Source organism: Mastomys coucha, unplaced genomic scaffold, assembly GCF_008632895.1.
Source record: "Mastomys coucha isolate ucsf_1 unplaced genomic scaffold, UCSF_Mcou_1 pScaffold20, whole genome shotgun sequence".
NCBI lineage: Eukaryota > Metazoa > Chordata > Mammalia > Rodentia > Muridae > Mastomys > Mastomys coucha.
Window position 1 is genome coordinate 88,524,419 of NW_022196903.1, and position 26,653 is coordinate 88,551,071.

Below are 26,653 nucleotides of genomic sequence, written 5' to 3' on the forward strand. Positions count from 1 at the left end.
TTGAACTCTTAGGTATATCTGTACGGTTCTGTGTGGGTGTCTGTGTACACATGTACACATGCATGTGGAGGCTGGAGGTCAACATTAGTATCTTCCTTATTCCTATCATTTTCTTATTTTTTGAGACAAGATTTTTAATCTCACAGTGTACCTAGAGTCCTTGGTTCTGCTAGACTGGTTGAACAGCAAGCACCATGGATCTTCCTCTCTCTACTTCCCCAGAAATGAGATTATAATATCTGGCTTTTAAAAATTATTATTATTTGTTTAGTTTTGAGGTTATAATTACATCACTTCCCTTTCCTTTCTCCAACTCCTCTCATATACCACCAACAACCACATTCTCTCTCTTTTTTAAATTGTTGTTGTTGTTGGAAGGATGACCATTTAGTATTGAATAACTAATTGGTGTGCTTTTCCCTAGGGAAGACTATTTCTCACACTCTCTGCATTCTTCAGTTACCTGTTATTCTCTGTCTAGGGTTGAGACCTCATGCAGCCATGTTGGTGAGACTTCATGGGTATATGTTCTCTGACATTCCTGGGAGACACAATCTCACTGGAAACTCCTTGTTCCTCTGGTTCTTACAATCTTTCTGGCCTTCCAAAATGAGCCTTGAGCCTGCGGTGCATATGTTGTGTTGTAGATGTATTGGGACTGGGATCCACAACTCTGCATTTAGATCAGTTATGATTTTCCACAATGGCCTCCATATGCTGCAAAGAGAAAGTTCCTGATGAGGGCTGAGAGCTACAATCTGTGGGTATAGAGATAAATATTTAGAATACAGTTAGGGATTATGCTGGCTTAGTATAGTGGTGGCTATAGCTTCTCCTCCAAGATCTATGACTTCAATGGCCCTAGATAGTTGGCTCAGTTTCCAGTCCTAGGCCCAATTTCCCCCTTCTTGAGCAGGTTTTAAGTCCAATTACAGAGCTGTCTGTTATCACCAGGATGCATGTACCACTCTTTCACTCTTAGGGTTAGCCTAGCATGCTAGTTGTTGTTTTAGGTCGTAGGCATCAAAGCTAGGTAAGCTTTTTTGTTTGCTTCTTTCCTTTGGAAGCATGTATCTTGCCCTTTTGTTTCATAAAACCTAGTCCCCAGGAAGGAGGTTTTAGGTCAGATCCAACTTGGGTCCAACTTACCTTCTACCTCTGGGGTAAAACTAAGGTCAACAGCAGTCACCTACAAGGTTTTGGGAGTCTCTTGGACAACCCTGACCAATTCAAGGAGGGCTTCATATACCTGGTATTGAGAGTTGTCTTAGATAGTCTATGGATTTAAACTATATACATTTGTATATACACAGGTTAACACGTGTCATCAGTATTTCTAAATAGCTAGCTAATACTATGATTCCTTACGAACCTTTTCAGACATCTTTACTGTGATTTTCCTGTTCTTTCCACTTGTATTATCTACCTCCCCCCCATTAAAGTTCCTCTGTGTTCCCCAGTTTTCATCCTTTGGCCACTGGTATCCTGCTCTTTCCCTCTCTAGTGCCTTCACCTTATGGTTCCTCTTCACTTGCCTGGTTTCTGAAGTTACTCCAGTTTATATGCTCAATCTAAGATTTGGAGCTAGGGCAAGATGGTGGCCACTGTGAAGAAGGCGGCTGCAGAAGATGTCAATGCTACTTTCGAAGACCAACAAAAAATAAGCAAATTTGCTCAGAATATGAGTTGAATCACAGAGCTAAAGGAGGAAATAGAAGTGAAGAAGAAACACCTCCCGAATTTAGAGGATGCTGGTAATGATATCATGCTGGCCAACAACGACTCCATACCAGATCGGTGATGTTTTCATTAGCCATTCTCAAGAAGAAGCACAGGAAATGTCAGAAGATGCAAAGAAAACTTTGCAAGAGGAGATCGATGCCTTAGAGTCCAGAGTGGCGTCCATCTAGCCGGCGTTAGCCAACCTGAAAGTGCAGTTGTACCCAAAATTTGGCAGAGACATATACCTTGAGGCAAATGAAAGTTAAACATTTTGTAATACTTTTTTTACCTTGTTTAAATAAACTTGAATATTGTCTTAAATGATAATTTCCCTTCTCCAAATGAAACAAAAGGAAAACTTTCTTTTTAAAAAAAAAAAAAAAAAATTTCATTTAGAGGCCGGAGAGATGGCTCAGCGGTTAAGAGCACTGACTGCTCTTCCAAAGATCCTAAGTTCAAATCCCAGCAACCACACGGTTACTCATAACTGTCTGTAACGAGATTTGATGCCTTCTTCTGGGGTGTTTAAAGACAGCTACAATGTACTTACATATAATAAATAAATAAATCTTTTTTTAAAATGACATTTAATTAATGGAAACTCCTATTTTCACATGTCTTGCTTGTTTATTTTATATTTTTAAAAGAAGGCAGTATTCATGTATATTTTGCATAATGATTGTATCAATTTTAGGAGCTTTATGTCATATTATTAAAATTGGTTAAATGTTAAAAAAAAAAAGACTTGGAGCTAGGACCCTCAGATGAGAGAGAGAATGTGATATTTGTCTTTCTAGGTCTGGTTTGCCTCACTCAAAGTTCTCTTTTCTAGCTTTATTCATTTACCTGCCAAGTTCATGGCTTCACTTTTCTGTACTGTGCATACACCACATTTTCAATATCTATTTGTTAGCAGAAGGCAACTAGGTTGTTTCCATTTCCCAGCTATTATAAATAGAGCAGCAATGAGCATGGATAATAATCAATCAAGTGATCTGTGGAGTGTGCCAAGGATTGGTAGAGCAGGATCATGTGGCAGTAGTAAAAGCAATATGCTACTGGCACAAAACCAGACCTGTATACCAGTGGAACAAAATTGAAGACCCGAACATGATTACATGGAACCCCAGCCACTTAATATTTGTCAAAGATACCAAAAACATCAGCTGAGGAAGAGACTACGTCTTCAATAAATGGCGCTGGGGAAACTGGATGTCCGCATGCAGGAGAACGAAATCAGGCCTGGGTCTATCACCTTGCACAAAGACTAACTCCAAGTTGGTCTAAGACCTCACTGTGAAACCTGAAACACTAAAACCACTAAAAATAGACATGGGCAGCACTCTGTAGGATACAGGGGCAGGGAAGGACTCTCTCAATAAGATTGTCTTGGTTAGGTTTTCCTGCTGTGAACAGACACCATGATCAAGACAACTCTTATGAGGACAACATTTAGTGGGGCTGGCTTACAGGTTTGGAGGTTCAGTGTCCATTATCATCAAGGTGGGGAACAGAGAAGTACCCAGGCAGGCATGGTGCAGGAAGAAGTTCTACATCTTCATCTGAAGGCTACTAGCAGAATACTAACTTCCAGGCAGCTAGGATGAGGGTCTTAAAGCCCACACCCACAGTGACACAACTACTCCAACAGGGCCACACCTTCTAATAGTGCCACTCCCTGGGCCAAGCATAATATAAACTATCACAAAGACTCAATTTGACCAGGAAAGAGGCCAACAGTTGACGAGAGGGACTTCATGAAACTAAAATGCTTCTGCAGGCCATATCTAGTGAAGAGGACGCCCACAGACGGGAAGAGAATCTTTGTCAGCTATACATTGACAGAGGATTAATATCCAGAGTATATAAAGAACTCAAAAAACAGAGTAAAAAAAATGCAAAAAAATGGACTTGGAATCTGGACAAAGAGTTCTCAAAAGAAGAAATACAAATGGCTAAGACATATCTTTTTATTTATAATGTTTTTATTTATAATGTTCTTTGACCCTAGCAATTAGGAAAATGCAAATCAAAACGCCTTTGAGATTTTACTTTACCCTAGTCAGAATGGCAAAGATCAACCAAAAAATGGACAGATAACGCAATAGAGGATGTGGGGAAAAAGACCCCTCACTCACTGTTGGTGGGATTGTAAACAGGTGCAGCCTCTATGGCGGTCAGTGTAGTGAATCCTCAAAAAGCTAAAAGTAAATCTCACATCTGTCTCTTAGACATGGCCCTCGGGATCAAACTCAGGTCCCTGTGCTTGCCTGGCGTCTCCAGAGCCGTGAATTCTTTAACACTCTGTAGAAGGTAAGGCTCTACTCCTCCCTCCTTTCAGTCTAGTGTGTGACTACTGTGGGCAATAGAGTCAGGCTATGCCTGGCCCATGCTTGCCTCTGAAGGGACTGGCTTTTGTGTTAGTCTGTTGGAGTCCTTGGCTACCATGTCAAATAAAAAGTCTCCATCCTGAGGCCACCACACTCTGAGAAAGTAACCTTCAGATGTGTGGGAAGTGCTGTCAGGTAGGAGGAAGAGAAACTCAGGACAACCCAGCGGAGGCTCCAGAGGTCATGGGACATATCAAGCCATACTTGCTGTGCTCTGAACAAAATTTTGGTCCATGAGATATCTTATGAAACCATTAAGCTCAGTGTCACTTGCTATGTAATAAGCAGCAAGAATGTGTTCAGCATGCAAGGAGTAGAGAGGGCCCTGACAAGTCGGGAGAAAAATTGTTTCCAGCCTGAGGGTAGGGAGGAAATGCAGAAAGATGTGAGGCAATACTGACATTTAAACTGAATCTGTGAAACATCAGGTATTATAAAACCAGGAGTGAACAGAAAAGAAAATACTGGGCAGAGAAAATAACAAGGACGAAGCACAGAGGAGAGAAAGTGCCCAGTGCATGTGAAGGATTTGGAGCTGTTCACTTATGTCTGAGAAAGAAAAGGATTGGTAAACTTCACCAGCCATCAGAGAAATGTAAACTACATGGGGGTTTCATCTCATCAGCAATCACTGAGAAAGGATGTGACTGCAGTCACTGAGAAAATAAGTAACAACAGATGCTGATGAGAATATGAACAAAAGAGAACCCTGAGACACTGCTCAGAGAAGTGCTAATTAGTCTGGCCACTATGGGAGTCAGTTTGGAGATTCCTCATAACACTGAAAATGGATCTATCATATGACTCAGCTGTTCCACTCTTGACTATTTAGCCAATGAACTCCAAGTGAACATACCACAGAGATACTTCATCAGTGTGAATCACAGTGATGTTCACATTCGCTGAGTCATGAGACTGATGCAGGTGTCTAATAACAACCCAACAGATACGGAAAGTGTGGTATATATACTTAATGGAATGTTTTCAGCCATGGAAGAGAACAAAAGTTCAGTTATTTGCAGAAAAGTGGCTACAACTGGACATAGCTGTGTTAATTAAGCAAGTCTCAGAAATATAGATATCATATATTTCTTTCATATGCAGTTCCTAGATCTTATATAGATACATCAATACATAAAAGTAGATGTGAAATTCTAGGGTAGCCAAGGGAACAAATGGGAGAGGGGAAGAAGGGATGGTAGTGGGTGTGAAGGTGTTGCATGTCAACCCAAATGAACAGAGAATTACCCATGACATGGGCTTCTGAGCATGTCTGTGGGCAATTGTCTTGATCACAGTAATTGACTAGGAATATGAGCCCAGAGAGGCTCGGATCAGACCTCTCCACTCCAGAATTCTAAGAGGACACATTTGTGTTCTTAAGTTTGGAGCCATTTGTTACACGAATAGGGAACCAGAGCAGACTCCAGCCAGCCTGTGGCTTCATGGAAAACCAGTAAACAGCATTAACTTCTGGCAGTAGACAGCCCTTCGGGAGCTTTGTCTCCTTTGGAGCTACATTCTACTTCATGTTACATGGAAACACAGGTCTTTGGGTCCTGATCTGTCTCCCAGCAACCAGGAGACTTTAACTAAGTTGTTAACCTCTCTGGGCTTGCTTCTTGCCTGTTAAGTGATGGGTGGTAAGCAAGGACGCCCACCTCCAAGACATCCCAAACTTTCCTTTTTTCACCAGGATATGTTTCACAGAGAATGTTGCCATCATTTGGACACTGGTGGGTATAATCTAGTTCCAGGAAAAATCTAGGCCTCTCAAAAGATGACATTTTAAAAAGAATCTCAGGGGGTGGGGCTGGAGAGAAAGCTCAGTGGTTAAGAGCACCCACTGCTCTTCCAGAGGACCCAGGTTTGATTCCCAGTACTACACATAGTGATTCACAACCATCTGAAACTTCAGTTCTGGCTTCCACAGGCACCAGGCATACACATTGGTGTGCAGGCATACAGAGAGACAAAACAAGAACATAAAATACAGTAGTCAAATATATATCTTAGAAAAGGAATAATCTTAGAGTATACGTAATAGTTTTCTAGAAATGACACTATCTATCTAACTTGCTGAGGTTAGATACAGAGTTTTCTATGAATTTTCAATGAAAAAAAATGAATATTCCATTTCACAAAGGTGCAGACATTAGCAAACACACGGCAGGAAAGCAGGAATTTCCTAGTAACGTCCATCAGCGAGTGGCCATTGTTGCTGCTGATATGTTCGCAGCCGCTGGGAGGATTAGCCTAGATGTTGGGATGTGCTTCCTGGAGCTGGAACTGGATGGCTCTGGGAGCTGAAGTGATCTGAAATCACTGAGGGCAAATCAGCGTTGAGAAGGTAGGAAAAAAAACAGACGGAGAAAGATCCCACTTCCTTAACCTTTAAAAAAACGCCCCTCACCTCCAAAGCATAGCTGAACAAGCTATACTATGGCAATATGCTATCAGCCCCCCAACCTTAACTATTCCATTAATGAAGACTCACGGGACGCTGGTACAATGGATCAGATGGTACAGTGCTTTCCTTGCAAGCAAGAAGACCCAAGTTCAATTCCCAGAACCCATGTGAAAGTTGTGTGTGTGGTGGGGCACATTTGTAATTCCAGTGCTGGAGAGGTGGAAACAGGAGTATTGCTGGGGTTTACCCTCTGGCCAGTAAAGAGAATCAGTGAGTCTGGGGTTCCAGGCAGAGACCTTGTCTAAAAAAAAAAATAAAATTAAAACAAACAAACAAACAAACAAAAACAAAAAAAAAAACAAAACCAGGGTGGACAGTTCCTGAGGAATGACCCCAGGTTGACTTCTGGTTTATGCATGTACTCACACCCATGTGTATATCAAGACACACACATACACACATACACACACACACACACACACACACACACACAATGACATACTTGATCTTAACTTTGTGGAAGGAGAAAAGGCCAAGGATACTGTAATGATTGTTAACAAAGTTCCTATTGTATAAGAAACAGAAAAAACAACCAACCCACCTCCTTCTCCCCAGATTTAAAAAAAAAAAGTGCTAGGGAAGCTGATGGATGTGCGCAGATGAGCTGGAACTACACCTGGGTACTGACCCTGAAGTTGTTTCCAGTTGAACATCTGTGCCAGGAAGAGGTCTAAATCTGAATGTTTCAATATTCTCAAGGTAGTTCAGTTTCATTCATGCCTCCTGACATGAAGCACAGGGATTTCTAGAAAGAGAGATGATGTGGTGTTGGGGGAGGGCAGGGTGGGAGAGATACACACTGTGATGTAGGGATAATGTCATCATGGATGGGTTCTGGGCTGCAAGATCTAAGGTCTGCACTGACAATGAGAATGACATCTGACAAATGGCTGAGGGCTGAGACAGAAAGATCGGTGTAAGTTCGAGGCCAACCTGAACTACTTGGGTCCTGGCAAGCCTGGAGCTACTGAGTGAAATCCTGTCTTGAAAAGACAGACACAGGAGAGGGCATGCGAGTGAGAGAGGGCAGAGAAGCGGCCTGGGAGTCCCAGTGTTCTGCTTTCCAAGGTGTGTCCCTCCCAGCAGATGGCCCTGACTGTGAGTGACAACCATGCTGTTTTATAGATTTTTTAAAAAAATTTATGACTGTTTGACATCTGGATGTCTTTTAGGTCCAGGGAGGGGATTTCCCTCTCAGGATTAGGTAACTCACACAAATGTCAAACAACTGCCAGGGAGCAGAGCATTTATTTGCATCCTCTTGTTTTGGGCTCATTATCAGTCTGGAACGTCAGCCTACACCATGATTACCTCAGGGCTAGCTGTCAGACCTGTATAAGGACCCCTAAGAAGTGTTTGGATTTGTGGGGAACGATGGCTGTAGAATCAGATCATGAATAGAGGTCAGCAGACTCGTCAGTAGATTAGAAATGACTGAGTCAGGCTGGACAGGTGGCTCGATGGTTGAGAACACTTCCTGATCTTGCAGAGGGCTGAATGGTGTGCTTCACAACCACCTGTAACTCCACTTCCAGGGGATCTGCTGCTGTCATTTTCTGCTCTCTGTGGGCATCAGGCATGCAGATGTTGCTCATATATACACACTGGCAAATCCAACTTGAGCTAGCTCTCTGTGTCTCCCGTCTCTGTCTCCGTTCCCCTCCCCCCCTCCTCTCTCTCTCTCTCTCTCTCTCTCTCTCTCTCTCTCTCTCTCTCTCTCTCTTTCTCTCTCTCGTCAGGGTCTTATGTAGCTCAGGCTGGTTTTGAATTATGTACCAGATGTGAACCTTGCATTCCGGATCATCCTGCTTCCATCTCCCAGGTATGAGAAGGATAAGTGTGTACAACCATACTCAGTTACAGTGATGCTAGGGATCAAAGCCGGGGCTTCATGCATGCAAGGCAGATACTTCACTGTCTGAGCCACACTCCCAGATTTACATCTCAATGTTTAAAAGCTATGCTTTCTGCCGCTACTTGTTCTCTCCTCTTAACTCATGTTTGCCTCATGAGATTCATAGGTTGGTTGTTGTTGCTGTTTGCTTGTTTTAACGTGTGTGTGTGTGTGTGTGTGTTCCTGTGTGTGTATGTGTGTATGTGGTCAAGTATGCACAAATATGCACTTGTAGAAGTCAGAACATAACTTGGGGGAGTTGGCTTTCTTCTCCTACTATGTGGGTCCTGGGACTGAACTTAGCCATCTTGCCAGGCCCAAGGAGAACAAAAATAAACCTTATGGGAGATCATCCTGTGCTGCCGGTGGGTCTCATCACTGTGGGAGACCATTCTATGCTGCCTGTGGATCTCATCGTTTAACATTACCCACCCTCTGTCTTCCACCCAGAATCTGGAACGTTCTTGGTAAAGATTCCGATTTCTACTGCAGCAAAATGGGATCCTGGATGTGTGACTTTCCCCATACTTTTTTTTTTTAGGGCTTCTACATTGAGTGAGTGAATGAGTGAGTGAGTGAGTGAGTGAGAGGGAGGGAGGGATGGACTGAGGAAAGGAGAGGGGGGGAGAGAGAGAGCATTTATTTTGCTTCCATGGATTTAGGAACGGATGGCTACACGGATGGCTACACACTAGAGCGAGACCTAATCTTTCCTTCCCATGCTCTGTTTGATTCTGGGAGCAACAGCTTTAAAAAGGTTGTGACTTTGGGAAGAGCCTCCATCCACAAACACCCATCTGAGGGGCCTTGGTTTGTATTTAAGCAGTTTAAACAGGTGTGGACTTGAAAGAGTAACAGAGCTTTGGAGCTTCAGAGTGAATTTTGTCAGCTTGTGGCTGCCTCCTGGGGAGGAGAAAGCACCCCTCCCACTTTCAGGCACTGACCTATCTGTCCCCGTCCTTGTTAATTGTGTGTTATCAGCCCTTTTCTCTTGAAGGGATTCAGTAACCTACCTCGTGATAGAGGGCCCTGATCAAACAGCTGATTAAGTCACTATAGCCTCTCAGATAAGAGGGGACTCTTCTCCCTGGCTGGGTACAGAAAGCCGAAAAACAAAGGCAGGACTTCATTGAAGAGTCCCTATGAAACAAAGGTAAGGCTGGTGAGAATTAGTGGAGACAGAGTTTAAGGAGGCAGACTGACGACCGGGATGCTCACTTCCACACCTCATTCTAGAAGATTCTAATGTCTCTCAACTGCATCACACAAGAAGCTCACCATGGCATCGAATTAAAGTGCAGAATCTAGTTCGGGAAGTGTGTGCCTTCTAACTAGCTCCGATAGCCCTGATGACGCTAACCCTCGGGCCACATTCTTGAGTATAGCAATCCTTATCTGTGTACCTACGAACCGTTAAAACCTAAGTTCAAGAGGACTTTCTGAGCACTGACACTTCCCCCGCAGGTTCTAGTTAAATATTAATGACAGCGATGATAAAGGCCGTGACAATGCACTTGGCATTGGTGGACAGCTTAGTAATGCGCAGCTCTTTCCTGTTCTCGACCTCCCTCTCTGAGGCAGATCATTTCCCTGAACCGGAAGCTGGCCAATTCAGCGAGACTGGCTCCTCAGTAAGCCACCAGGATCCTTCTCTCTCCTCTTCTTGACCATCGGGATTGCAGGCATGCTCTGTGCCTGGCTTCTTACGTGGCTTCTGCGGACCAATCTCAAGTCCTCAAGCTTGTGCAGGAAGTGCTTTACTGGCTGAACCATCTCCCCAATCCCATTCCTTTGAGACAAGGACTCACTAAGTTGTCCATGCTGTCCTTTCGTTTGTTCCACTCTAGATTTAGCCACACTAAAGATTTACCCACGGTCTCCTTGCTAATGAGTGGCTAAGGGGGAACTCCAACACTGACCCACAAATATAAGTCAAGCTTCTCCAATCCAAACATCTGAGTGTGCCAACGTCTAAAACTTGTTCAGCGCCAACACGATGCTGCGTGTGGAACATTCCATACCTGACATCATGTTAGTTCAACCTGTAGGCACATTGAAAAAGCTATATTACATTACCTTTGGGTCATTTGTCCCAACAGAAATGAACTTAAGTTTAGACTTGGGTCCCACCCACCCAAGATAGCTCATTATGGAAGTACTGAAAAGCTTTAAATTATCTACAATATGAAACACTTCTGGTTCCAAGCGTCTTGGATAATGAATGCTCAGTCTCTCTCTACTGCCTCTTACTTCTAATGTCTTTTTTTGCTTGTTTGTTTGTTTTTTGTTTTTTTGTTTTGTTTTGTTTTTCGAGACAGGGTTTCTCTGTGTAGCCCTGGCTGTCCTGGAACTCACTCTGTAGACCAGGCTGGCCTCCATATCAGAAATCCGCCTGCCTCTGCCTCCCAAGTGCTGGAATTAAAGGCGTGCGCCACCACTGCCCGGCCTATTTCTGATGTCTTACTTGTGGCCTGCTGGGGTTGAAGCATGTGTGACTTTGTGCTTAAAATGAAGCGTTTTCCTTGTGCTTTAGGACCAAGCCAACAGCGTGGGGAACTCGGATGGGAGGGCCACACACTCCACGGAGGGCGACCTTCATGGATAGTAAAATATTCGGGTGAGTCATTTTCAACCTGGCACCGAAGAAATCTGATGGGAAAACACATGGCCACTCTATGAGGTTTATTCAACATTGGTGGGTAGTAAAACTAGGTCTACTACGTATTTTGAAGTCAAAAGTACATTGTCTTCCTTGAATGTAAAAGAAAATGCCAAGTAGGTCATGAAGAGCTCAATGAATTAAAGAAAAAAAAAAACGGAGTAACTTGCACTTTGTTGCAAGCAGACCTTTGCCACTTTAGTTGACAGTGTGGATGAAGGCTGGGGATATAGGTCAGTGGTAGAGCTTGCTTAGGATTCTTGGGCCCTGTTTGTTTGTCCCCAATCCTCCAAAACAAACAAGGGTGTACTTCCAGTAACAAGATACACCCCCCCAACACACACACACAAAACACACCACACACACACACAACAACATTAGGCAAAAATGATTAGCCATACCAAAGAAAACCTCTGTAAGCTATCTGATAAAGAACTGCTGTCCAGCTGGGCGCAGTGGCAGTTGGGAGGTAGAGGCAGATAGATCTCTGTGAGTTCTAGGATAGTCAGGATCCTGTCTCAACAGCAGCAGCAGCTGCAACAACAACAAAGCCAACCAACCAACCACATCATCATTATCAGGTGAAAGAGAAAGGTGAGTTCAAGCCACAAAGACATACCATTTCCCAGACAGCCGGTGGCAGTGAGGAGGGACCGACAATGGTAGATGTTGGCAAGAATGTAGGAAAACTGGAACTCCCCGCTTTGCCCATGGAGTGAAAAGTGGTTCCTTTTCAAAACAGTTCAGGTAAAACAAAGGATTTTGTTTCCTTGTTTTAACTGCATGCTAAAATGTTATTTTGTAAATTGTATACATTACATGTTGAAATGTTCTTGTGATATGTTTCTTATGCTGTTTCTTTTGACTTAAACAAATTTTATATCAAAAGCATCTTTTTTTAAAGTGAAATAGGTCCTTTATGTTGTTGTTGCAACTTCTGTTAATCTGTTATTTATTGCATGGAACAAGTTCATGCCTCAAACTGTGGATAATTAAATTTAAAATTCAGCTTTATTCAATTAAGTTTGACTTACAATTTTGATAGCTGTTCATTTTAATTTCTATCTGGCCTTTTAAATTTAATAGATAATTTTTAACATCTTAGACTAGACATAACTTTAAATTATTTTAGGGTTTTCTGTTTCCTTTACATTTTTAGTGATGTGTATGTATATTTGTACACATTTGGATTTCTTAGTTTTTCTTCTCTTTCTTCTCCACCTTATTTTTATATAGGGAATATTATGGAAGTAGCTTTATGATTGAGTTCAAGGATTTCATTATATTGAGAGTGGATTCGAAAGAGTCAGAGGAATGGTCACTGTGTAGAAATCCAGAACTGTGAGCTGGCTGCAGTAACTGGGAATTTGCTCAGTGGCTGTCTTTTGAGTGACAGTATTTCCGGTGCTGTGTGACTTGGTTGCAAAATGTTAATGGAAATCTTTTTTAACTTGAACATTTATTTAGTTTTTAAACATTCATTTAAAGATTTATTTTACTTAATGTGTATGAGTGTTTTGCCTATATGTATGTGTGTATGCATCATGTGTGTGATTACCTAGAACCGTAGTTATATATGGTTATGAGCCACATGTGGCTGCTGGGAACTGAATCTGGGTCCTTTGCAAGAGCAACCTGGGCTCTTAACTGCTGAGCCATCTCTCCAGCTCCACCTTTTTGGACTTTTTAATGTAGAAGTGTGGAAAGGGATGGGATGAAGTCAGTAGTGTGCACCATGTGCACCTCGTTCACACCCCAGCAGGCTGCTTACTTCCTGTGTCATGTGGGAGCTCCCAGTACACGTCCTCCTCTCTCCTCCTCTCGTATAGAAGTCAGAGAGAAGAGACGGCTCAGCCTCTTCCTCCCTCTGAATGCTGAGGGGAGCTGTGACGCAGGAGTGACTTCTTCTTACACATACCCAGAGCTTTGACTCTTCGGGAGTTGCATATGGGAACCTGATTCAAGTTCATTTCTGGTAGCAGCTTGTTCCTGTCCTAGGGCCTGGACTATTAAAGGCCATCTTTCTTAGCTACCCCTCACCCTTTCCAAGCGCGGTTCCAATGTCACTTTCCTGACCATTCCTCCTAAAAGATGTGCTGGGGATCATACCCAGGGCCTTGCATATGCTAGGCCAATGCTACACCACTGAGCCACACTCCCAGCCTTTAGCTTCTCTTCTATTTCCCACATATTACAATATAGAATTACAAACACAAACACACACACACACACACACACACACACACACACACACACACTCTTTTAAAAACATTTCTTTCCGTTTTTAAATTTGTGGGGGTGAATGTATTCACCTTAGGAGAGGGAAGTAAGTCACCTGGAGGTGGAGTTACCTGTAGCTGTGAAATCCCCTGTGTAAGTACTAGGAATCAAACTGAAGTCCTCTGGAAAAACTGCAAGCAAGCACTCTTATTTGCTGAGCCATCTCTCTCTCCAGCTTCCTATGTATTTATGTTTTTGATTGCTCCCCCTCCCCCGCCTTGGTACTGAAATGTATTTTCTTTTAGGATAATCACCCTTGTCTCTGTGGCTCAGCACAATTCCACCCTAAGTTATTGCTTGATACATTTTGCTTAGGTTCATAAACAAGTCTAGCCTAGTGCATGGCAGAGCAATCAACAGGTATTCAGCTGAGCTGAATTTATATTTGCTATCTCTTAGGCTTACTTCCTAAGAAACCCCTGGTGGGAACCAACGGACGGAGTGATATAAAGATGATCACATGACCAGGGACCCGCCCTCACACACCTGGCCCACAGCAGCGGCCTATTTCCTTTGCTAAACTGTGTGCAGTCTTGGCTGGACACACTCCAACTTAAAACAGCATTTGGTTTCAGGCCTCAATACCGTATAAGCCAATGTTCGCTCACACACCTATCAAAACTAAGGAAAACCCAGAAACTGGGCCTGACAGGGGATCAAGTGTACAATAACACAGGAACTTTCATCAACTACCTGACAAACGGCTCAGTATTGAGAACACAACCAGCAATGCTTGTGAAACAGTGCAATTTTCTGAAAAAGAAAATAAAAAACACACCTCTTGCTATTGTCAATAGAACTTAAAAGGAAAATACAACAGGTCATTTTCAAAATCTACACTAAAAGAATGAACGAGAAAAAGTCACTTAAAGCTAAGTGTGGCATTCTGTTCATGGTGAGTTTGAGGCCAGCCTGGGCTACACAAGACTCTGCCTCAAAAACAACTACAAAATAAAATGAAATAAAATAAATTCATAGTCTGTATAGAACTGCCACCAATGAGAAGTACCGATTATCACACATAAGGAAAAAAATAAGTGCATGGAAGTAGGGTTATTTTAAAACAGTCTCCATATATTCTTACAAGTCTAGTTAAAAAGTGAAAATTGATGTTAGGGAGATGTCTTCGTGGATAAAGTGCTTGCTGCACAAGCATAGGAGCCTAATTTTAGATCCCTAGCACCCACATAAAAAAGTGGGCCCAGCTTGCTTGTCTGTAATGCAAAGCTGGGATGTGGAAGTGGAGACACGAGGATCCTAGGGACTTGTCCCAACCAATCCAGCTGGTAGAGTGAGCTCCAGGTTCAGTGAGCGTCCTTGTCTCAAACACTAGGGTAGAGAGTGATCTGCTGGTAGAGTGAGCTCCAGGTTCAGTGAGCGTCCTTGTCTCAAACGCTAGGGTAGAGAGTGATTCAGAAAGACATCCCAGCATCACCCTCTGATCTCTACACATGCCTGCACTGGCAAAGCATAGAGATATAAGCACACACACATGTATGCAACATACATACAATTAGTAAAAGAACAAACAAGCAAATTAACACAGTAGAGCACACCTGCAATCCTAGCACTTGGGAGGCAGAGGATCAAGAGTTCAAGGTCAACCTGGGCTACACAGTTAAGATCCAATGCAAGATACCCTTAATTAATCACAGAAGAGGATTTCAATAATAAAATTAAGAAAATTCAATAAGTCTATTACTATCGAGGAACTATGTCCGCCCCATGGGCAAACATTAATGTCTATCAAAACTGACTACACTCTAGTACACTGGAGGAAATTACTTTCCCAAATGATAAAATGCAGCTCAAACATGCTAAATACAGTGCAATAAAAGTGGAAATGTAGTAATAGACATATAAGAGAAAGATCACAGGGTAAACAACACTATTTGTCTCTAAATATTGTGTTAGTGGAAAGAGGTAGAATCTCTGACAGCTGGAGGGTCTGTGAGGAGCGTTTAGGGATGCAGCACATGCAGGAGCTGAGCAAGGTCACCAGCTCAGAGTTATCTTTAGAATTAACAAAGGAAATACTATGATATGAGGCAAACGTTGAACTCAGGAACTTATCAGAATGGCAGAGATAGAAGGAGAGACAGAATAAGGGTTGGTGGATTTGAGAACAAGAAAGAATGGAATTCAGGAGTAAGTCTGTGGGCTTCTAAGAAAAATGGAGGGGAATTTAGGAAAATCTCTGTGTGTGTAGGTGTGTGCATGAGTATGTATGTGTGCGTGTGTGTATGTATGCATGTCTGTGTATGCATGTGTGTGTATGTGTGCATGTGTGCATGTGTGTATGTGTGCATGTATGTGTGTGCATGTGTGTCTGCACATGCATAGGTGTGTGCACATGCATACGTGTGCTTGTGTATGAAGGTCAAAGGTCTGTACTGGTTGTCTCCCTCAGTTATTCTTTACATTGATTGATTGATTGATTGATTGATTGATTTACTGGTTCTCATTTTTTGAGACAAGTTGATAGTCCTGCATGTGTTCATAGAGAAAAGCATGTTTACTCAAGCCTGCAAACATGAGCTGTATGAATTGTATGAATTCCTTGTGCAAGTTTTGGAACATTAACCTCTTATCAAATGAGTGGTTATGAATCCTGACCAGCTTCGATTGTCAGGGAAGAGCAAAGGTTTTCCTTTAGTGGTTCTGGTTCCTTATTAATCACAGTTGATTCTTCAGCCCCAGGGGACTAGAAGCATAGATTCCTAACTCAAAACATGCACTGGTCCTGATAGGGTCTTTAAGTGACTCCCAAACTTCCATCAGAGATTCAGAAGCCAGGATTCATTGTCTGCATGTCTCTCAACACTTTTATCTTCCAACCTCCCACAGAACAGCTCACCAAGCTTTGAACACTCAATGGCTTTTTCAACCCAAAGTTCCAAAGTCCTTCCACGATCCTCCCCAAAGGAACATGGGGCGGTCTCTCACAACAATACCTCACGCTTCTGGTACTAATTCCTGGATGTTAGGGTTACTTTGGTATTGCTAAGTTAGAGAGGAAAGAGTTTATTTGGCTTACCTTCCATATTGCTGTTCATCACTGAAGGAAGACGGGACCAACTCAACCACAGCTGGAATTGGGAAACAAGAGGTGATGCAGAGATCATGGGAAAGTGCTGCTTACTGGCTAACTCCTGTGGCTTGCTCAGCTTGTTTTGTTATAGAACTCAGGGGCACCATAGAAAAGTGAAAACAAATGTATAGTTCAAAGAATTTTCACATGCCCTTGTGGCCAGCACCCAGAATAGGAGACAGCATATGGTGAGCATACAGTAGCCTTTCATTTTCCTTCCTTCCCTCTCTCTAAAGCAGTTCTCAACCTTCCTGATGCTGTGCCCCTTCAACATACTTCCTCATGTCAATGGTCACCAGCACAAAAGCAAGCCAGTCAGCATGCCAGTGTCATCCACAATGGACTAGGCCCGCCGCCATCAATCACTAATTAAAAAATTGCTTTACAGCTGGATCTTGTGGAGGTATTTTCTTTACTGAGGTTCCCTCCTTTGAGATGACTCTAGCTCGTGACAAGCGACATCAAACTAGCCAGCGCACCATGTGATCATCAATTAACTGTGCAATTAAATAGGCAATGGTGGCACTGCTTGTAGATGAGGGAGGTCTGAGGATGCAACTTAGCGATCAGTGGCTTGCCTGGCATGCTTGAGGCCCTGGATTACATCAAGCACTGCCAAGGGGAGTGTGGTGGTCTGAATAGGAATGACCCTCATAGACTTATGTGTTTGGATACTTGGTCTATAGGGAATGGCACATTAGGAGATATGGCCTTTTTTTGGAGTAGGTGTGACCTTGTTGGAGGAAGTGGGGGATGGGCCTTCAGGTCTCCTATGTTCAAGCTACACCCATTGTGGAAGTCAGTCTTTTCTGCTGCTTTCAGATCAAGATGTAGACCTCTCGGCTCCTCCAACACTGTGTCGGCCTGCACACTGCCATGCTTCCCGACATGATGATAATGGACTAAAGCTCTGAACCTGTAAGCCAGCCATGATTAAATGTTTTCTTTAATAAGAGTTGGTCATGGACTGGAGAGATGGTTCAGTGGTTAGGAGCCCTGGCTACTCTTCCAGAGGTCCTGAGTTTGATTCCCAGCAACCACATGTTGGCTCACAACCATCTGTAGTGGGCATCTGATGCCCTCTTTTGGTGTATCTGAATACAGCCATAGTGTACTTACATACTTAAATAAAATCTCTTTTTTTTAAAAAGGGTTGGTCATGGTGTTTCTTCACAGTAATTAAACCCAAACTAATACGGGGGGTGGGGGGGGGGAATCCAAATACAGGAGGTCGGGCATGAGAGACTCACAAGTAATGTTTTGGATATCAAACTTATCAAGTAAATTTGAAACACTTTGAATTTTATAGGCAACGGATTAAAATCTCTCAGGATGAAAAGTATTTTGGAAGGCAGTAGAGGGTGATCACGTAGCAGGAAAAGATGGAAGACTTGTCATAGAAGCAGGATTTTATGTTCAAATACATCACAAGTGTGACAAGTAAGACACTGTCTGCTGGCATTCCCCAGAACCTAGCCATCCTACCAGCACCCCAGCAAGTTGGGTGACATCATTTCCCACCTGACAGACATCCTATGGGAAAATATGTTTTCAGTGGTGAAAACTGTCCATGTGCTAGGCAAGTGCCCTTATTGAGCTGTGCCCCTACATTTAATTTTTAAACAGTATTTTGGATTAATTAATTTTGAGATAGGGATTCTTGCCTGCATGAAACTCTCTTAACGCAGATTAATCTGGCCTTGAATTCATAGAGATCTGCCTGCCTTTGCCTCCCAAACTCTGGGATTAAATGCATATATCACTATTTGCATCTAGTTTTGTAAATATGTATTTATTTTTATTGTATGTGTGTTTTGCCTGTATGCCTGTGTACCTCATGAGTATCTGAAGCCTGAGAAGCCAGAAGAGGATGATGGAGGTTCTGGAAATGGAGTTATAGAAGTCATGAACTGCCATTTGGGTGCTGGGAACCAAACTCAGGTTCTTTGCAAAAGCAGCAAGCGCTCCTAACTGCTAAGCCCTTTCTCCATGAGCTCCCACCCCAGTTATTCATTTTTGTGTTTTAATATAATATTTTGAATTAATTCTTTGAGATGTTCACACATGCATATAATGTATTTTGATAATATTCATCCTACACCACTCCTCCTAACTTCTTCTGGACCCTCCTGCCCTCCCACATTGTCTTCTTTTCCTTTATAACCCACTGAGTCAAGTTTATGTTGACCGTGTATACAGGGACTTGGGGTCATCCTTTGGACTATGACCATTCCCCTGAAGGAAACTGATTTTCCTCCCCTGGCATCCATCCACTGTCCATGGCTCCTCATTGTGAGCCATTCCCTTATGCTGGCATGCTGACTGGTTTGCTTTTTTGCTGGTGATCATTGACATGAGGAACTATGTTGAACGGGCACAGCATCAGGAAGGTTGAGAACTGCTTTAGAGAGAGGGAAGGAAGGAAAATGAAAGGCTACTGTATGCTCACCATATGCTGTCTCCCATTGTGGGTGCTGGCCACAAGGGCATGTGAAAACTCTTTGAAATGTACATTTGTTTTCACTTTTCTATGCATTAATATTCTTTGAAAAAGTGAAGAGGTTCACTGCTAGGATCTAGTGTGCAGTCACAGGTGATGTGGCTGCCAGTCAGATCCCTAGGCTTGCCACAAAGGTCATCAGGGGATGCTTTGAATGGCATATCCATCTCTGCCTGCCAAGGGGCTTCTGCCAACTTTCTTAGCTCACTCAAACAGTTCTCTCTCTCCTTGGATATGTGTGTGTATGTGCATTTGTATGTGTTTATGTCCTTTTAGAAGATCAAGAGGTATTGAGTATCCTCAAACAGTGGCACTTGGGACAACAGAGGGAGACAGTTGTGATAACATGCCAGCTTATAAAATATGGCAAAATAAAATTTAATGTTTGTAGAGTATCTAATATGCCACATCCACAGGGAGAGTCTACGCTTACATCTATCGAACATTAGCTCAGTGAAGGCCTCCAGGAGCAGGAGAGCCTGAGAGAGGCAAAAAGGAGCTGGGGCTTTCCATGGGGAGGAAGGGGTCCTGGGGCCGAGGCAGAGGCAGGAAAGGAAGCCCCGGCAAGACCGAGAAACTGCACGATCAGGCTTGCCGGGTCCTGTGGCCGAGACAGAGGCAGGAAAGGAAGCCCCGGCAAGACTGAGAAACTTCACGGTCAGGATTGCCTTGTTTATTCACCTTCATGCTCCCGCATCCCGGGGTCTGTAAATACACCTAATGTAAGAGGGAAGACCAGGAATTCTTTCTTACTAAACTCCAGAAAGGACAGCATTGCCTCTACACACTTCACATCGGGGTCTCTAGTGCCTCACTTGCACCCAGCACCAAGCCTGGCCCATGAGGATGCTCAGTAAATCCATCTATTCTCTCAACATCTAACATCACTGGACTCATTTGCATCTCTCAATTTATTTTTCACCTACAAAAATCTAAAATTTAGATGCTGGAGATGTGGTTCAGAGGACAGAGTGCTTGCCCAGTAAGTAGGAAGTTCTGGGTTCAACACCCCCCATGCTGTAAAATCGTTGTACAGCTGTACTTATATATAGCTCTAGAGAGGTGGGGCAGAAGGATTGGAAGTTCCAAATCGTTCTTGGCTACAGTAAGTTTGAGGATAGCCTGAGATGCTGGAGATTCTGTTGCTCCAAAAGATTAAAATGAAAAACGAAACCTAAAGTCTAGCGAAAAGGAACTTTCTATGGGAAGGCATCGTCTGGGATGAACCTGCAGGTCCTCTTGGGCCACACTGGAACAGGGTCAGTATGGTTGGAAGGGATAGATAGCTTCAAGGTCACAGAGCTCTTGACTGCGCTGTTTTCAAGGTCTGGAGAAACACCAAGCCTGTCTCCTGTCACAGAGAGCGGAGTCCATGGAGGGAAGAGCTCCTTCCAGGAATGGCGAAAACAAACAGTTGGCGCCAAGCTCTTGAACATTTACACGAGATGGAAAAACGTTCCCAGGGCGGTTTCTGCCTAGCGAGACCTGGCGTGTCCAAGTGTTTGTCAAGCTGCAATTCTCGGAGCTTATAAAGCTGAGCAGATCCGCAGAGCTGCAGATTTATGCTCCAGGACAACGGGAGCGCCTTTCTGAGTTTACATCTCATGTGTGTTCTTGGCTCGCTCTTCGGGGACCTGGTTTCTTTTTCTCTGCCTTCTCGGGTTGAAGTAGTACTCAGGTATTTAGGGAAAGGGAACATAAAATTTGGAAGAGGTCCAGCAAAGTTCAGGGCAATCCGGTGGCACCAAAACCTGAAATATACTGGCATGCTTGTTTTGTTATTAAAGAGGTAAGATGGTTTGGAAACAATTAAACAGAATGAGAAATGAAAAAGAGAGAGAGAGAGAGAGAGAGAGAGAGAGAGAGAAAGAGAGAGAGAGAGAGAGAGAGAGTTCATTGCAAGGATGAGATTAAGTAAAGTTAAGGAGCCTGCTTGATATCCTGTAGATCCTTGAGCACGGAAAGTTAAATGAGAAATGCCTCATGTTACATCTCTATCATCATCATCACCACCATCATCATCACCATCACTGTCATGATCACTATCATCATTACCACCGCCGCCGCCGACACCACCAGCAGCAGCACCACCACCACCATCACCGCCATCATCATTAACACCACCTGAGTTTATCATCACACAGTGCATGAGTATACCAAAACATCATAATTATGCACCATATACAAATGCATAATTATTTATTATAAAAAATTGGGATATCAAAGGGTTTTAAGAGTCAAAAAAATTTAGAATATCATACCAAGTAATGGGTTTCATCATGACATATACCTGTACCTATACCTATACATATACATCATATACACAACTGTAATATCATATCATACATATACATTATATACATAACTTTTTTTTTGTTTTTTTTTTTAGATATTTTCTTTATTTACATGTAAATTTCTCCATTCCCAGTTTCCCCTCCAAAAAACAAAGAAACAAAAACAACAAAAACAAACCCCTGTTGCCTTCCACTTCCCCATGCCTGCCACCCCGCCCTCTCCCACTTTCTGGCCCTGGCATTCCCCTACACTGGGGCACAGAACCTTCACAGGGCCAAGGTCCTCTCCTCCTATTGATGATCAAATTTGCAATCCTCTACTATACACATGCTGCCAGAACAATCAGACCCCTCCATGTGCAGTCCTTGGTTGTTGGTTGAGACCCTGGGAGCTCTGAGGATACTACTTAGTTCATATTGTTGTTAGTCCTAAGGGGCTGCAAACCCCTCAGCTCCATTGGTCCTTTCTCTAACTCCTTCACTGGGGACCCTGTATTCAGTTCGATGGATGGCTGTGTATATACATAACTTTGTTCTCGTTCACCCCTTTCTGTACTTTTCTCCCCAGTGCTCATGCTCTCTACAGACGTACAATTATTATCTGTCAAATTAAAGCTTCATTATTCAGCATATATTTAGACAAGACAGAGTTTTAGAGGCAAGGAGGCCTGCAGCAGGCTTGGGGAAGGCTCTTCCATCCAAGTGGCAGTTGAAAACTCCCTCGTGTTCATCTGATACTTGAGAACTAACGGGAAAAGGAAGGATGCAGAGGCCAGGCTAGCCCTCTGGATTCACACATAACCATATGCGGCAATCAATACTGGAGTGAGGGAAGAGACTGAGAGTGTGCCCTCCCTGGTATCCCCCGAGCCTGGCTCATCCTGTCTCTTCAGGGGTAGGCGCATCCTCTCCCACTGAGGCCAGACAATGCAGCCATGGAGACTGAGCTGCATGTTTGCTACATAGGTGATGGGGAGGGGAGGGCTTGGTCCAGCCTGTGTATGCTCTTTGGTTTGTGGTTCAGTCTCTGAGAGCTAACAGGAATCTGCTTAATCTATTTAGCTAACAGTAGCTTTCAGAAATGTCGACTCAACTGTCAGTTTCACCTTTGAAGAATGTCCAGGTGCTCAGGTGAGACTCAGCTCTTAAAACTGTTCAGCAGACAGGTCCCTGGTATGCTCGGAAGATGGGGATAGATTGAACAAGCCTTAGTAAATAGTAGATACTGGTGTGTGTGTGTGTGTGTGTGTGTGTGTGTGTGTGTGTGTTCAGTGGGCTGAGTCTGAGACAACAATAGGAAGAAAGAGCCAGCACCAGGGTTCATCCTCCCTGTTTTCCTGACTAGATACAATGTGACCGGCTGCCTGGAGCTCTTGTCTCCATAACAACCACACCATCCTGTACTACACTCTGGACCTGTGAGGCAAAACAAATCCTTCCTTAAGGAGCTTTTGTCAAGGCTTTGTTTATTTATTTGTTGGTGTGTGTGTGTGTGTGTGTGTGTGTGTGTGTGTGTGTGTGTGTGTGTGTGTGTACTCGGGCAAGCATGTGTGCCGGTCAGAGGATAACTTGGGAGACTCAGTTGGCTTTTGCTGTGTGTGTTTTGGGGATCAAAACTTGGGTGATTAGGCTTGTTGGAAAATGTCTTTCCTTGCTGAGTCCCCCCCTCCCAGCCCACTGTGAGAGTTTTAGATTTTGTTATTGTTTTTTAATCACAGAAAAAGAAAAATAATTAAACCATTAATCAACTTAATGTGGACCTTTTGTGGGAAAATTATATGTAATTAGATGTGATAATTATGATGCTTTTGACTATAAGTATTAAAAAATGTTCATGAAGTGGACAAATATTTCATGTAACAAGAAATCTGGGGCTGGAGAGATGGCTCAGCGGTTTAGAACACAGGTTTCTCTTCCAGAGGTCCTGAGTTCAATTGCCAGCAACCACTTGGTGGCTCACAACCATCTGTAATGGGATCTGATGCCCTCTTCTGGTGCATACTTAGAAAGTGGAGGCAGGAGGATCAGGAGTTCAAGGCCAGTCTATGGCTGACAGATGGAACTGGAGGCCAGTCTGTCTTACCCTATCAGCCATCAAAAGGTCCCAGGCATACCAATGTTGACCCAATGATGACTCAACGTGTGTATCAGTACCAAGCATCATGTTGTAATATTCCAGTGCTCCATGGAGACAGAAACAGAAATCCCCCACCTCTGTGTCAGAGTCCATTGCCTAAAACTATGACCTATGTCAGCTCTTAGGTTGCATTTCTCACTTCCAGCCTTGGCCTTTTGGGTCAGACAGTTCTTTGATATGGGGGCTATCCTGGGTATTATAGGATGGTTCACAGCTCTAGTCATGAGATACTCCAGTATGTTCCTGCATACTCCCAACTATGACAACAACAAAAAAATGTTTCTAGCTATTGCTAAATGTGATAAACATGTATACTTTTCTGGTTTTCTCTGTCTGACTCTCTCTGTGTCTCTGTGTCTGTCTCTGTGTTCTGTCTGACTCTCTCTGTGTCTCTGTGTCTTACTCTGTGTCTGTCTGTCTCTCTCTCTCTCTGTGTGTGTGTATGTGTGTGTGTGAGTCTGACAGGCATCCATGAGTTACAACCTGTATGCAGAGGTCAGAGAGTAACGCTGGATGTTGGTCCTACCTTGTTGAAGACAGGCTTCTGTTGTTATTTACCCTGTAAATGCCAGACTAAGCTGGCTTGTGCTTTTCTGAGGATCCACCTGAGTCACTTCCAGTCTTGTTTTAGGAGTGATGGATTGCAAACATTCAGTGTGGCATCCATCTTCATGTGGGATATATAGATTCAAACCCGGGTCCTCACACTTGCACAGAAAGCAGTCTTACCCACTGAGCCATCTCCTCGACCCATACCAAGTTTGTTTTGAGATAGAGAGGACAGGGTGGACTTTTTACTGTGTATATCAGGCTGGCCTTGAACTCTCAATCCTGCCCAGTCTCTCAATTGACTGAGATTACAGACAAGCCAGTGTTTACCTCTCAGGCCTCTGATGAGAGTTTTGATAATGACAACCAACACAAACCAAGCGTGTGCTCTGAAAACTTTAAAAGATTGAATGCTTAGAAAGAGGTGCCAGGACTTGGTTTATAGTTGAGGAGTCACAGAAATCCAAAGTCTGGGACACAAGTCACACCCAGAGGAAGAAGTGGCTGAGTTCTGGACCCACAGAGAGGACGAATCCTCACCCTTCAAAAGTAGTTTTTGAGACCCCTTTCTAAGCATCATCCAGAGGAGAAGCCAAGGTGGTCTTTTAGTCTTATAAAACCTTTGTTGGTTAAAACCCCAAACCGTCTGGGGCTGGGAGAGATGGCTCAACGGCTCAGAATTAGTAAGACTCTTCCAAAGGACCTGAGTTCCATTCCCAGCACCCACCTCAGGCAGCTCACAATTTCCTGGAACTCTGCTCCAGGGGATCTGAAGCCCTCTTCTAGCCTCCTCCAGCACCTGCATGCACTCATACAAACTCACACGCACAAACTCACACACGTACACATAATTAAAAAGGAAACAAATCTTAATCTTTCTTTCAATCTGCCAGTAGTGTAAAGTGGGATTCAGGGTGTTCATAGGAAACGTGTCAGAGCACAGGGTGTGGCTGCACCAGCTTTCTAAGTCTGCTTTTCAGATCATGCTTCTCATCAAAGTCTTCTACAGTTTATAAACTGTAAGCTTAGTAAGAGAAAAACAAAAAAGCAAAGCAACAGGAAAATTCCTCTGGATTTGGAGATGCTGGAGCAAGCGCTGCATGTAGAGTCACACGCTTGTAAAGACATCGATTGCTAAGCTAGTACCATGTCTCTTGGGAAGGGAGGCACTCCTTAAATTTATTAAAATTTAATTATCATCATCATCATCATCATCATCATCATCATCATCATCATCATCATCGCCATCATCATCATTGTGTACACCTATGAGAGCAACTGTGTTAATGCCACGGCATGCCCGTGGAAGTCAGAGAACCAAATTTGGGCATCACATTTTTTCTTTTCACTATGGGATCCAGGAACTGCGCTCCAGGGTCAGCAGGATTTCTCGACAATCTCTCTTGTTCCCTGAACCATTAGCTAGTGCAAGGGAACACTTCTTAATTGCTTCCTAGGAGAAAAAAAAATACTATATTATGCCTTAGTTACAAGGGTAAAAGAATATTCAGCTATTAAATGGAAATCTAGTTTTCATTATTAATGGGAAAGCCCCAGAATAAGTTTGAAATTACTTATATTAGAGCTGCAGAATGAAAAACATGTACAATAAGGAAAAATTTTGTTAATCTCCTCCAAACCTAGTGAGCATAACAACTTCAGAAATTAATTTTCTTTTGCTGAGATACTTCATAATGAGTCATCAGAACAAAGTTATAAATACTTCAGCTCCAAATAACTTTAAAGTGAGAACAGATCCGCTCCTAGGCCCCAAGGCAGCTCAACAAGGAGAGTCCATGACATCCATGTGCTTCCGGAGAGGAGCTAGGGCTGAGCCATGAGGTCCATGTGCTTCCGGAGAGGAGCTAGGGTTGAGCCATGAGGTCCATGTGCTTCCGGAGAGGAGCCAGGGCTGAGCCATGAGGTCCATGTGCTTCCGGAGAGGAGCCAGGGCTGAGCCATGAGGTCCATGTGTTTCTGGAGAGGAGCTAGGGTTGAGCCATGAGGTCCATGTGCTTCCGGAGAGGAGCCAGGGCTGAGCCATGAGGTCCATGTGCTTCCGGAGAGGAGCTAGGGTTGAGCCATGAGGTCCATGTGCTTCTGGAGAGGAGCTAGGGCTGAGTTGATTGAAACAAAGAAATCAAAATCTGACACCTGGACACTTAATGACACTGTCATCAAAGGCTTGGTGCATTTTCTCTTGGGGCGAATTTTATAGAGATCAGGTTGGAAATATTTAATTTGAAAATGAAGCTAATTAGATTTTGGAGAACTAAAAGGGAAAAAGGAGAATCCTAGGGTGAGTAAGTGTGTGTGTGTGTGTGCGTGTGTGTGTGTGGTGTGAATACGTGTATGTAAGTGTGTGTATATGTGAGTGAATGTATGTGACTGTGTGTGATGCGAGTGTAATGTGTGTGAACGTAGGCATGAGTATTGTATGTGCATGTGTGACAGTGTGTTTATATATGTGTATATTAGTGTGTATGTGTGTGAATGTGTGTGTAAGCATGTGTATATGATTGTGTGAGTGAGTGTATGTGAGTATGTGTCTTTGTGTGTGTAATTTGTATATGTAAAAGTATGCATGAGTATTGTATGTGATGTATGACAGTGTGTTTGTATGTGTGTGTGTGTGTGTGTGTATGTGTGTCCCTCATTATCTATCAG

General features: G+C 43.3%; 1 pseudogene; it reads left to right on the top strand.

Annotated features, from left to right (window-relative positions):
- The first annotated feature begins 1,594 nt into the window (after positions 1-1,594).
- On the top strand, positions 1,595-1,988 carry LOC116098261 (annotated as a pseudogene).
- The last annotated feature ends 24,665 nt before the right edge of the window (positions 1,989-26,653 follow it).